We start from the raw sequence: 5,051 nt of genomic DNA, 5'->3' as shown, positions 1-5,051 counted from the left end.
GCTGTCAGAAATGGTAACAAATGGCATTTAGGGTTACAGTAAAGAAATTGTCAAGGTTACATTTGGCGAGAAATTATTCCAAAATAATTCAATTATGGTGATCATAGTGTAATCTTAAATTCAGCCAATAAACTCATTTCAATCCACTTCGACAAATTAATTTTATCATAAAAATACTAAATTATCTTAAAGATACCATATTATTTTTATTATATTATTTTACATTGCACTTGAAAAATGCTGATAGAGCATTCTGAGTGGTTAGCTATATTTCAAAGTAGCGATGCTCCTGCAGTTCAGAACTTCGCAAAAACGCTTTATATCATTATCTATTTATTTCATCATATTTTTTATTTACATCTGTATAGTTATATTTATATACTTAACATAATTAATTAATTTTAAGTTATTTTTTTTTCTCTTCTTTCTCCCAAAGTCTAATTTAAAAATGCAGACAACAACAACGAATATACAAAATTGCATTCGGAACGAAGGAAAAGGCCCATGTCGAAGCTGTAAAACGTGTAGGCACTTATTTGCTGACTATTTTAAATTATTTGACGTTTGAAATGAAACGTAACACTCCAAAACAATCATAGAAGAGAAACTATCTAATTTCTTATTATTATTTCATTCGTATATGGTTTCATTTATTAAACAAATTATTTCAAGGATACAATAGAAAACTTTTTTGTTAGTTACGGAAAGACCGGAATCTCTTTTGAAAATATATACCACTCATTTTATTCTCTATATACCACTAATTTTATATATGTACGTAGACATGTATATTTATTATATAAACATGGCTATGAACAATGTACCGTTTTTCCTGCCTCTTTCACAAATACTGAAATTTTCTCACCTCGCCTGGTCGCTTGCTCTTTGAGCCTCTTCAAAAAATTGAGCAAACGATTTTTATCTATTGTATTCTAATTTATAATTAGAAATGATGGAATAAAATGAAGAAGCTTCATTTCGAAAATATAAGAAAAATAATCCTATTTACTTTTGAGATGAACACAGTATCTAATACATGAGCATCAAATAAGTGATTGTATATTTTTACTTTCTTGTATAGGAAGTATGGATAAAGTATTTTGATTGTCAAAAAAAGATCGAATTCCAGATTTTGGCGACTCTCCATGTTTTAGACCCCTCTTAGTTCAAAACACACCTTTTTTTTAGAAAATATCCTCCATCTGTCTCTGACAAAGATAACTCAAAATCGATTTGAGCTAGATGGTTGAAATGAGGTAAACGGTCTTTACACCAAATTTACAAATTTCTGTCAAATTTTGAGCAAAATCTGTTTGTAGAATATTAAATGTAGATTACTAAATGGACTGTATGCATTACTTTTTCTATAAAGTTTCGACGAGTGCTGGTTCGTTTCTCAAATGATGAAACTAATTTGCTTTCAACAATATTTAATTAACAGTTCCATACTATTCATGACTGAACGCTCACCATAGAACGCCAACCACGAAACGAGACGAACAAGAATCATAAAGAACAAATATATCAGAATCATACAGAAGAATGGTTGCCGCATTTGGCGCACTATCATATGACATGGCGATATTAACAATATTTTTGCTTTATATTTAACACTGTTCAAATGAAGTTCGTCTGTCCGGTTGTTCCAATATAATTTAATACGATAATTACAAGAAGTAGTGAGCTAGATGGATAACATTCGGTTTACAGATTTAGCATTTGCAGCATAAATACTTTATAATTTTGAGCCAAATCCAACAGGAGGTTGAACGCCTTTTGGTCTGAACTTTAAAAAAACTGCAAATGCGATAACTCAAAAATACAATGACTTAAATATATCAAATGTAGTTTGAAATTTTGTCACCACAAGTACAGTATTGTGCTAAATTTTTGTTTCAAAGTTGGGAAAAACGCATCTGAGACTCAAATTCAAATTTTCTATATCATTAGTCGTATGCCAAGTATTACTTACCAAATACTCGTCAAGAATCAAGTGATAGATTCAGTAAAAGTGTTAAAAGAAATATTCCTAAATTCATGCATTCTCTAGGATAACGCTTTTATTTTAGAGTACATTAGAAAGTTTTGTGAAAGCTTGAGATGATTGGTGGTTTCTTTATGATTTCATAATTGCCAACTATCATAATGATTAGATTATAATAAACCCTGTTTCATTATGATCTCATTGTAATAAACATTGTTTCATTATGATTTCATTATAATGAATCTTAATGATATTATAAGCACTTCATTGCGACACTTTCGTGAATGTACTGGAAGTATCATTATCCACGTGAACAACGTTTTATATATTGACTTTCTTTTTTTGCTGCTGTATTTATTAAGTGTCGAGATTTATTAAAGAAAGGTGGCTTTTATGATAATTTCTGAAAAGTTTTCTCTACAAAACTATGTTATAAAGGTAAGTAGAAGAGTATTTTATTGCCAATACCTTCAGCAACATTGGTTAGAAGCATATTGAAATTTATATGTTTGCTTACATGGGTCTTTATTTTTATTTTTATTTATAATAAAAATGAAAGTTTGCGTTTACTCGTGTCTGGGTTTATGTTGGCGTCTACAGGCCTGACCTTTTGACCTCTAGCTACCATAAACGCAATTAGCAACAATGAACCTTTATAACGGCCGGAAATTTAAATTATTACGAATCAGCCGTCTTTAGCGACTAACTGGTTCACAGGGAATATTGGTTGTATTTAACTTCCTTTAAAGTTCTCAGACATAACTTATAGGCCATGATTTTGACAAGAACCTATTTTTAAACTTCAAATTGTTATTGAACATTAAAATCATGTTTTTCTTATATTTTGCCATAAATAATTAATAATAACGTTTTTTATTCTTAAATTGTACTCCACGTTATATTTTCTTATATAAGAAATCATATATAATGTTGCTATTCTTATATTTTGGCATAAATTATTAATAATAACGTTTATTACACAATGCAATTGTATATTCAACGTTTATGTACACAATTGCATAGTTTACATAAATGTTTTTAATGGAAATTAGTCAGTTTCATCATAGTGCTATTCAAAACATAATTGTCCCTTTCAACCATCTTCCTACTTTTGAGGCACTGAAACAGTTTCTTATTACTTTCTTATATATGAAAAATACAGAAAATTTTGATGAATTTTTACATTTTTGACATCACTAAATTTGAAAAGTACTTCTTCAGCATTACGTCTTTTTGTCTGTCTCTGATTACGATAACTCAAAAAATCCTTCAACGAGGCAGATGATATTTGGATAATAATTGTCACTTGTACCAAATTTGAAGATTTTTATCCTATTTTTATACGAAATCCATTCAGAAAAAAGTCTACCTGTGCGTCTTTTCAAATATAAGTACACAATAATAACTACAAAACGTAGAGAGATAAATGGATAAAATTTGGTTCACACATTTAACATCTAAAATGTAGACGCCAGATTTGAAGCCAAATCCGCCAAGGGGTGGAACATCTGTTGATCTATATTTCCACAGGCATGAAACCGTGATAACTCAAAAACGCAAAGACTTACATATAGTGCACTCCCGATTATCCGCGGATAACAAAAATCGCGGATAATCCGAAAAAAAGCTAAAAATGGGTATAGCAAAAAAGAAAACAGTCATTCCAACTTTGAAAAATCGTTTTATGTACAATGAAACGTAAAATAAACAGCAGGAAATGTTTAACAAACGCTTAATATTTTAGTATATCACTCAAAACGAACCTAAAATGCATTTTGTTAATGAAAACAGAAAAGTGCTTTGTATTTACGAAAGGCGTCAAGGATACACAGAAAAATTAATACATATGTACTGTTTTAATACTGTAAAGTATTATGCAATTACAAAAGCATAACTGTAAAACTGCACCTTTTTGAAAAAATCAGTCATTTGTGTTTGCTTCTTGCTTTGAAAGTATTTTCTCTTTGCTTGGAACCATAAAAAAAAAAAAAAAAAAAAAAAAAAACCACTTTGTGCAGCAGGCACGGATAACCCGCCCGCGGATAATCGGGAGTCTACTGTATATGATATTTGATGTGTGATCTTGTAACTACAGTTAATAGTTCGGTATTAAATTTTTGTTTCAAAGTTCTCAAATTTGGGTTTTGGGTACTATTAACCACATATCAGGGAATAATTAGCAAGGAAAAAAACCCACATATTAGAAGATAGAATTAATAAAAATGCTAGATTTACGCCAAAGATTTCTATTTCTCAACTATTGTTCGCCAATGACATGCAAGGTATTCGTGGCTTTTCCCGAGGAAGAAGGAGGATAACCTCTTTATTAGAGAGTATGATAGAAAGTTTTGGGGAGACCTCTTCATTTGGTTCGTCAAGTAAGTACCGTCGAAATAAACTAGACGTCTTTTTTTTCTTTTTCTTTCAACAATTTAAGAAAATTACATGATTAAATATGTAATGAAACCTTGAAAATTATTTAAATTTCAAGGCGACATTGATTTATTTGGCAGGAAAATTAAAAAATTACCAAAATCTAGAATAAAATTTGCATGACGATTAAATTAGTATCATTAGGAAGGCACTGTTTTAAATTTTAAAATGGCGTGAAATTTAGATTCTCATAAATTTTTTTGCAGTATCGAAAATATAGCCTAAATTTAATGAATTAAAATTTTAAAATAATCACTTTGATTTGTTTTTATTTTTAAAATATGTATGTGCCACATTTGAAGTTTTAAAGAAAACAGGTTGATCTATGCCAACACACACATTCATTTTTATTTCAAGTAGAATGAGGGAGGCATAGAAAAAAGATCGAAGCGTGTATATCTCAATGTTTCATCTATTGTCGATTCCCTAATGAAGTTTAATGTTTTCCTACCGATCTCCTTCTACAAATAATCAATATATTTAATTTTAAATGAAACTTTTCAAAAACTGAAATTGAAAAATAAAAACTTCTAAAACAGAATTGAATACTTTGAAAGTGATAAAAAATTTCAATCTCAGGAGAGATAACATATCACTTTAAGATAATTTTTTTAAATTCTGATTCCTCCAATTA

The sequence above is a fragment of the Argiope bruennichi genome, chromosome 1 (assembly GCF_947563725.1).
Source record: "Argiope bruennichi chromosome 1, qqArgBrue1.1, whole genome shotgun sequence".
NCBI classification, from domain to species: domain Eukaryota; kingdom Metazoa; phylum Arthropoda; class Arachnida; order Araneae; family Araneidae; genus Argiope; species Argiope bruennichi.
Note: the sequence above shows the minus strand (reverse complement) of the source record.